The sequence below is a fragment of the Cryptotermes secundus genome, unplaced genomic scaffold (assembly GCF_002891405.2).
Source record: "Cryptotermes secundus unplaced genomic scaffold, Csec_1.0 scaffold289, whole genome shotgun sequence".
Taxonomy (NCBI): Eukaryota; Metazoa; Arthropoda; class Insecta; order Blattodea; family Kalotermitidae; genus Cryptotermes; species Cryptotermes secundus.
In genome coordinates, this window is record NW_019722431.1 from 158,055 (window position 1) to 167,474 (window position 9,420).

At 42.1% G+C, this 9,420-nt stretch overlaps 1 long non-coding RNA gene across 2 annotated transcripts in view; it reads right to left on the reverse strand.

The window, feature by feature from the left end:
- The window catches only part of LOC111861350, a 19,332-nt gene extending 10,770 nt beyond the window's left edge, over window positions 1–8,562 (reverse strand). The window contains exons 1-2 of one of the 2 annotated variants that reach the window (XR_002842224.2): window positions 7,610–8,562; window positions 1,813–2,019 (exon numbers count right to left, since the gene is read on the reverse strand). This is a non-coding gene — a long non-coding RNA (uncharacterized LOC111861350). Of the gene's footprint in view, window positions 1–1,812; window positions 2,023–7,609 lie in introns of both variants that reach the window. The other variant, XR_002842223.2, reaches the window with a different exon arrangement.
- Between the last annotated feature and the right edge of the window lie 858 nt (window positions 8,563–9,420).

Here is a 9,420-nt window from a genome sequence, read left to right on the forward strand (position 1 = left end):
ATATACATATTATACGTGGTAAAGTCATTAAGTTCGTGGAATGTGGTTTTATCTCTTCATATTACAAGGTATTCACATACACTTACGCAGATCCACATCGGCCCTCAAAATAGTTGCCGTTGGCCGCTATGCGAGTCTTCCAACGTTGATATAGCTGCCGAAAACATTGCTGAAACATATTGGCAGTAAATTCCCGTACTACGCTTTGCGGCCATTCCACGAACTTATTGACTAGTAAAACGTAATCCAGGAAGACTAAGAAGAACATTGCTAGATGACTTGTTATTTGAGGATACAAGGGGCTAAGAAGCACAACCCTTGCAAGCGATGATTATGAAGGCAAGCCCTATGGGCCCTATGGGTTATGCTTCTCCGCTCGAACTGACGTTTGCTTCATTCAAGCTGCATCTCACAAGAGATCTTCATATGAAAATTCTCTCCGCTAAGGGCTATTGATGCGAATTGCTTGATTACACGTAATGACTGCCCTCGAAGCGAAATCAGACGTCTGCCTGGGAACAGTTGTGAGGTCGTCTGGCAGCATAAGTAGCACGCATGAGGGACATCAGAAATGCATTCTTAACTGCAAGGGACGAGACCGCTTGTGTGACCTAGATCGGATGATGTTATTAAAATGGATCATACATAAGTAGCGTACTAGTAGGTTTGCGTAAGGGTAACGCTCCAGACTTGTAATCAGGAGGTGCTCTGTCCAATCTCTGCTGAGGCACAGGCACAGGCACAGGTTTTCCTCAGTCCCTCGAGGCAAATCCCAAGATAGATAGATCAGAGCCACTTCCTTTCAAATCCTTTACAGTTCATCAGACATCCTACCATTGGACCTCATATAGTCTAGATCCTGACAGCGTCGTATTATATGCCCCCCCCCAAAAAAAAACACAGACAGCAAGGTGATCTCATACGACTCCCTTTATTTCCATGGGTTNNGCCGTCTTACAGTGTATACACTTTTTCACCTTATTCTTCACTTCCACACTACATGTTTCAGCACTAATGTGCCATCTTCAGGTGTCTTTATGCACGTTAAACTATTGTACTGCATGCCATAATGTCTTTATTCTAAAGATCCAGCTGGATCCAGCAGTACAACGCATACAGTAACAGGAGCAAAACACAACACAGAACTCAATACACAAATATATGTAGGAAGAATGCTCACATAAAAGAGGACTGGCGTAATTCGCGTGTTTGAGTGCGACGTAGGAAGAATCCTGAAAAGTTTTATTATTTAGAATTCATCGTCCTATATGACGAATACAGATTTTAGTCATTTTAGAATAAAGACCTTATGGCATGCAGTACAATAGTTTAACGTGCATAAAGACACCTGAAGATGGCACATTAGTGCTGAAACATGTAGCGTGGAAGTGAAGAATAAGGTGAAAAAGTGTATACACTGTAAGACGGTCAGCATAAACCATGGACATGAATCAGTGTAACAGGACCCTAAAATATAACACTCCTTTTATTTTTTCAAAAGAAGGAAAGTGGGCTTAAGAACAGCGCATGGAAGGGGTGACTGGATTCAAGCATGTCAGAACAGACGGTCATTTATGAACCTGGTAATGAACCCTCTGGTTGCATACAGGCGGAAATATTCATGATCAGCCATGTAATTACATTTTTATCAAGAAAGGCAGTTAGTCATATAGTACAGGCCGGATAACATGATAGTTCTTGCAAATATCTGCAATCTCTCTACTTCAGCATAACAGCGATTTTGTATCGTATTTCAGCAGAAAACAGGATAACAATGTCACTGCTAAATCAATTTTTTTATAATATTGTTACCTTCTGGGTTATGGCATCTTGACAAATTCGTAGGTGGTGTCCCAGAGTAGCTGTCTCCATCTTCTCTGAAAATGGAGGCAGCAAGTTCCTCCGAAGCGTTGGTAACAACCTATAAAACTACAAGATGCCATAACTCGTAAGACCACATTTCAGTTTCCGGCACTTCTCCCCATCATTTCTTTCTTCTGCTAAATTTCCTCTCTATTTCTGCTGCAACCAAAGTAAATCAGTTACCAAAACAGTTATATTAATAAACAAATAAATACTGCCACGTGTATGAGCGACTATAGAGGGGGTTTTCGATTGGTGATCGGATTTATTGGACTCTTTTCTACGGCGCGTGACTTACACTTTACAATTCATTATCACACACATTATTGTCCACAGTCATGTCTTCACTAGCCGTTGCTTGGTAGCGGCTTTCAAAGGCGAACGTTCCCCTTCCTCTGGGTTCCAGCACTAACCCTTGTCTCAGCTACCGGTTTCTCACAACGACTGAACCGCATCAGTTCTCTAACTCACTCACTAACCAAGAAACTCGCTCCACTCCAGTCAACACAAATAATTGAACCCTCGCTAACTGTCCTGCTTATAATATCTCGGCACGGACTGCACAGAAAACACCGAAATTCTGTTGCAGTTTACAGACCATTGTATAATTCTTTGTTTGGAGATCGTTGCCTAGCAACGGGTCCACATTCCACAATATGAAGGATGCAAGTATGTAGGTTCTAAAAATAAAGCCAAAATACAAAATTTTCAGCGCAGTGCAGTGAAGAAGTGGAGAAGATACAGGTAAAGTTGTCCCTGCACATAATTCAGCACCAACCCATGGAGACGGATGGGGGAGTGGAGGTATAATCCAATGCATTATTAACCTCGGCAAATATGGAGGCGTCTGTTCCTGTTCAAGTCCCGGTCGCTTTACCCTATGGGAAAGGAACCCCGGGATCATTTGCTTATGGGGCTGTGTGGGCCCCAGAGTCAGTCTGGACACTGGAGAAAAGAAAATCTGTTACCCCTGCCGGAAATCTAAACACGATTCCTCGGTTATCCATGCCGTATCCTAGTAAGTATACCGACTGAGCTATCCCGGCTAGGAAGTGAAAAATGTGAGCTGATACCGAGGCTAGTGAACTCGCTCAGGTTTCTGACAGCATTTACTTACAAACTGTTGAGCAACGCATTTCTATTTTAAAGAATTCGATTTTGTCTTTATTTCAGTCTGGGGTGACTTCGCAGCACTGATGACCGAAGAGAAACCGTAACAAGAAGGGATTTCGGTTTGTGACCGTTCTAATGGGCATCTCATTTTGGACTGTGACCCCAGTGCTCGTTATAACGTTCACGATTCGAACACCCTTGCTTACCATCTGATGTCAACACCAGGGAGCACCGGCACGGCGGAAACGCGTCTTTATTCCAGACAATATAACTAGATTTCTTAATAATTGAATAGACAAACTTACCGAACACTGTATAAGGTAAGGATAGCGGCGCCGTCAAGCGTGTCCTGTACGAATTACTGTGCCAACCAAGGAACAGATAGCAGAACTGCATAGACGAACTATGTCCATGGAGATAGATCCTTCTTGAAAAGCCGCCTTTCGCTCAGCAAGTCAAGAATTTCCCAAAATTTTATGGAACTCAAAGGTTCATTACCGTGTTCACGAGCTCCCTCCATCTGTCCCTACGCTGAGCTAGATCAATCCAGTCCATACCGTCACATTCTACTTCTCTAAGATCCATTTGAATATTATCCTCCCGTCTACGAGAAGCTACATCAGGCTGCGCAGTGAGAGCAGGAACCTAAATAGCTTTACAGCCTCTCAACACTAACAGCAAGATGTTCATAAAATGTTCCTGTACAGTCACGAAGCTTTCGTGAAATTAGGTCTAAAATTTTGTGACGATGATACGTATGTTAATACAATTGCAGTAAACCCTCGCTAATCCGGATGTCGGATAATCCGGATCGAAATATGAAAAATTAAAAATTGTGTTCACAGTTGAGTACATACTTTAAGAGACACGTGGGATTTAGGAGCAAGAGAACTTTCAGACTGTGTTGAGGGCAGCTGGAGAGCCTGAAACTACACAAGAAAATATACAAGATTGGCTTGAGCTGGATTAAGGAGACCCTGGGTTTCAGCTTCTTGTCTTTCTACAGTTTTGAAATCAATGCTCTAGAGTGATTTTTTTACTTATTTTCATTAGCGCTACCTATAATATTACATTTTCCATTTGTTTTTTTTTGTCTTTTACGGATATTTTTTTGCTTCATTAATTCGGATTATCACGTAATCTGGATGATCTCTTCCCCAAACGAAACCGGATTATCGAGGGTTTACTCTATTGTGTTTTCGTACATTACCCATCGTCCTCTCCGGGGATAGGAACTAGCTCGTAAGGCCCAACTAAGTAGGCTTTTTCCTGAAGATGGAAACAGAATCCAGTCACCGAAAAGTTTCAAAAACGTAATAATTGACTTCGTGAAATGTTCCTCCGAAAGCATCAATATTAATCCTGCTGATGTGCAGACATTGCGCGTTGGTAGAAAATTCTATAGAACTTGGCGACCCCGCAAACTCCTTGTGGATCGCAACCGTAGCTTCACACAAGCGTTAACATCTTATCGGATCACCCTGTACTAAACATACTTGGGACGGAGGGCAAGATCCAATATATTTGCGGTATACTGAACGGAGACCTCTAGAAACTCAGTAAGTAACTTCGGACTTAGGCCTAACACTACAAATTGGAGTCTGGACCCTTCTTAAGTCGGGTAAACGTATGTAACAAGTGAATCATTCGCAGTCTCTCTTATCTTGTTTGTAGGTTTAAGTAAACTCCCTTTGGAAGGAGGGATGGTTTATCCGAGTTAGAGACACGGAGGGTTGTTTTCGCGGACGATTTCAGTTTGCCTGTGGACTCCGACGGCCGCGGACAGTTCGCAGTCTTCGTGTTCTAAGTAGTTGTGCCGTAGACAAAGAAACAATTGAACTCTTGCCTGCGCACGCCTACTTAATACACTAAGACTGAAACAGCAGCAGCAACAGCAGCAGTTGATACAACGCCGCCACGGGATTGCTTCATTCGCCCTCAGGCTTAGCGTGTAAGGTAAGGCTCTTGCTAGCTACTGGGGGGATAAGCGCAGCCGCGTGGGAGCCAAACAAATTGTTGAAAATCAGCCGACGTTTCGAAGGAACATTTTGCCTCTATTTCCGGGGTCGAACAATAATCCAAGCGAGAAACCAACATGAAGCACGTCGAAAAGAGAGCTACCTGTTCCTGAAAGTTTTTTGGTGGGAAGTTAACAGAGTTGGACGGTGTACACTGGAATAATCTGGCTCAGGACAGAGAGCAGCGGCGTATCACGCGAAATTTGAATTCCTCACGACGTGGTCTGAAAAGATTACTGCCCTTTGGGATGTGACACCGTGCAGTAAGGATGTCCTGAGGATTGAGGCGGCAGGTTCCTCCGAAACGTCGGTAACTGCCTGAGTACCTAACGACGTCACATCAAAAACGACAGTATTGTTTAGAGTCACCACTGTCAGCATCTCCAATCAGTGTCCCCAGCACGTAGCCAAACCAGGTAATGCTGTCTGGGGAAATAATCCCCGTTTATTGCGAGAATCATACGGGGCACACAAATACAACTGTAACACCAGCGACAGACACAGCACCTAACTAACTCCATGGAGATGAGCCCTTCTCAAGAAGCCGTCAGTCGCTCAGGTATTCCCAAAATTTTATGGAGCCTCAGAGTTCATTGCCGCGTTCACAAGAGCCCCCCATTGGTCCCTATCCTGAGCCAGATCAATCCAGTCCATACCGCCCCATTATATCCTATCCATCTTAATATTATCCTCCTACCTATGTTTAGGTCTTCCTAGTTGTGTTTTTCTTTCTGGCTTTCCCACCGAAATCCTATACGCATTCCCCTTTTCCCCCATGCGTGCTGAATGCCCTGCCCGTCTCATCCTCCTTCAGATACAGTAACACTGCCCTTTAAAGAGTTAAACCGCTATTTTAAGTAGGTTAAAATATTCGGAAGGGTTTCCTGCCTTCCCCTGGGTGTAGAAGAGTGACTCAGCATTGCTTAGCCCGCATGACCGTGATAGCACACTGCTGGAGGCATATCTGGAACCACCATATCGCCATACATCGCTCGTTCCGTTGTAACGCACGTGGGTCAATTTACTGATTTAAACGATTCGATGATGCAGCGTCGAATGACTGGTTGCTCAGTAAATAATGAATTGCAAAGAAAAAAAAATGGGGAAGGAAACTCTCATAGCGTAATTTAAAGCACTATTCCAGTACTCGCCTGAAGGGACTGATAATTACCAAGACAACCGCTTTCTGGGCAAAGTTTTGAATATGAGGTCTGCAGAATAAGAAGTAAAAAGACGAACTGCTCAACCAGGATGTTCGGTCAAAAGTCATGAGGTACTGAACAGTACCGTTGCTTTATCTTGTCGTCAGGAGGTTCGGATTCACACCTCAACAGGAAACACGGACGTACTGATGGCAGTTCTTCTTGATTTTCAAGTTCCTCCGGGGAAATATTTGTTGGATATGGCTTTAAAATAGGCCTAGACCACTTGCCTCCATGTATCTCAAAATATATTTTTAAAAAATATCTTTTCATTTGGGAGTGATAGCTCAGTCGGTGCAGCAGCGACGGGCTGCGAGCTGGAGGGTCGGGGTTCGATTCCAAGTAGGGGCAAAATATTTCCCTCTTCTCCACAATGTCAAAACCGGCTATGGGGCCTAGCAAACCTCTTATCCAATGGGAACCGGGGACAATATCACTGGGATAAAGCGGCTAGGGCATGAAGCTGACCACTCACCCACATCTAGTGCCGAGTTCAAGAATAGTGGAGCTGTACCTCCACTCCCCATACGTCTTCGTGGCGTAGTGCTAAGTTATTTAAGTACAGGGAAAACTTCACGGCACATACACTTCTGATTCTTGGCCTGTTACTATAGAAACATGATCCTTAAAGAAAGTGGCTTATTTGATAGATTCTTTGAGCACCCCCAAGGGTGCATCTTTCTATTATTCATGTTTTTTTCAGTTCAACATGGTGTAAATTCCGTTAAACTCTTCCTGCTTATAACCATCTCAATTTATTTGTAGAAATATAATCAGGCTCAAAATACAATTAAAATTTTAGACATTATACTTTTACATTTTTCAAAGAAAATTATTCTAATTCCGATGGACGTGAAATGGATGTTTACTTACAATTTAACATTTATCGAAATGTTAATTTCAATAACTAATGAGAAAACTGGACCCATATATCCCGTTATAATAAATCGATATTGCACATGCACACTCGTAATGCATTTTGTATAGGAGCCTTGCATGCAACCTGTTGCATTTGCAAGACATTTAAAACTACAATGTTATTAAATTATATATACCACAGTAAGAAATAAATTATTATCATGACAAGTAGTGCCACCTGCCAGTCTGGAGCTGACTTACTCAGTAAGAAAGCGTTCAAATATTGCATTGACATAATTCTGAGGTACACAGCATTCCACTACTCTGAAAATCTTTATTTATAAGATGCCTGCATTAATAAAATCATTATTAAACACACATACCGATAATTGTTATGATTTCAAAGTGGAAATTTTAAATATTATCGGAACCAATTTTGTGCAATTCGTCACAGAGTGCATCATTAACTTGTGTTTACAGACACGTGTCATTGTGCATGGACATATGTCTGTAATACTAATATACGATTCATGCAAGAAAATTCGTAATACATACCTTTATATGGTATATAATTCCAACAGCAGACAAAAATAAACCAATGCAGTAAAGTTTGGAGGTTCGATCACTCTCGCGCATACTTCTCAACTTTTGTCCCATCATGCCCTGCGCCTTGGCAAGCTGAGCAGGCCACAGTGTAGCCAATATATTATGAATGGTGAAAGTCGCAAGTAACCCTGGCGTTACTAATAAAACTCAAGCGAGTTAGTTTGATGTGATATAATTTATTTTAAGCAGTGCTCCATCAACACAGGATAAGCTAAATTAGTTTAGGATAGCTTACTTTAGTTTAGATATTTTTACAATAGCTATTAACACTCAGGTGCATGACTCGTATGGTGATAGAAAATCAATGCTGCTGTTGCTTCAGTACTGTTTTCCTCGTAAGTCGAGAAATATTTTCTACTAGAAACCTCTCCTATTCTTTAATTCTTCATTCGCTTCACCTCAACAGCAGACAGAAAACGAATGAATACTTAAATACCATGCAGTTAGGTTGCCAATCCTGTTGGCTGTGCAGTCGCGCGCCGCTTCGACCTAAGAGTTCAAATACCTATTAAGGCATGGATATCTATTTACTCTCATATGTGGTATGTAATATCCGTCAGGGGCTAAACCATGCATTCATAAAAAAAAACTGCAATAGACGTAACCCTGGTGTAAATCGGGCGTCGTGAAGAACAGATAAAGAAGACCTCGGTAAGCTGGCGTTACATCTTGCCTGATTCCACAATACTGTTGTTACTGCAGATATAAAACGAAACTTCAAATACCATTTTTAACAGTAAGATAAAGCCAGAGACGATAAACCTATGGTCTGTGTGTGTCGCACAGGCGAAAAGTACGTGAAAGACAAAAAGAAACAGAGTTTTCTTCCCATAATATTTGAACACGAAAAAATGTGTCTTTAATTTGTCAAGATATTGTTACGTTTGAAGTTGTATTATCAGTTAAAGAGATAAATTACATTACTTGACTCGTGAGTTTTTACCTTAAAACTTTTTCATCCTATGTTCTGTTCCGCAAATATGCTTTTTTGTTGTTGTTGTTGTTGGATCTGAGGTTCTCACAGGGGTGACTATGAAGAATACTATCTTCTGGGACATGGCGCCGTGTAGTCCGGTATAAACACACGTCTACACAGCATCACACAACAAAAGATAGTACTCTTCGTGCACCTTCTTGTTTTTACATAATAACCATGAGAACTTGAACGCCTCTTGATACAACGCCACAAGAATTAGCAAAGACAAGAAAGGAATGTACATATTATTGCCTTTAAGTAATGAACATATGCACAAAAGAAGCAGCTGATGACCCTGGATAAGAAATGTCGTTCGCAGCATGGAAAGGGTTAACATTTTCTTTCACTTTGATATACTGAGAGAGCCTTGCCGTCGTTGCGCCAGACAGTGTTGCCCTTATGCAGCTGAGAGGGACATACCTCACACCGAATTCCCGAATCAGACAGGAAAAGATTTGTAACTAACTTACATAATTACTAACATGGGAGGCACTATGCTACAAGCCGGAAGGTCGTGGGATCGAATCCCGATGAGGTGGATTTTTTCAACTGACCTAATCCTTCCAGCCGCACTATGGCCCTGGGGTCGACTCAGCCTCTAACAAAAATGAGTACCAGCAATATTCTTTGGGGTAAAGGGCGGACGGAGCGTAAGGCTGAAAACCTTATCGCCGATTGTCTAGAAAATGTGGGAACCTCAACATCTCACAACCCTATGGGCCTCCACGGCCTGTTACAGGGATGCTTTTACTTTACTTTTTCTACTTACTAACATGGGAAGACT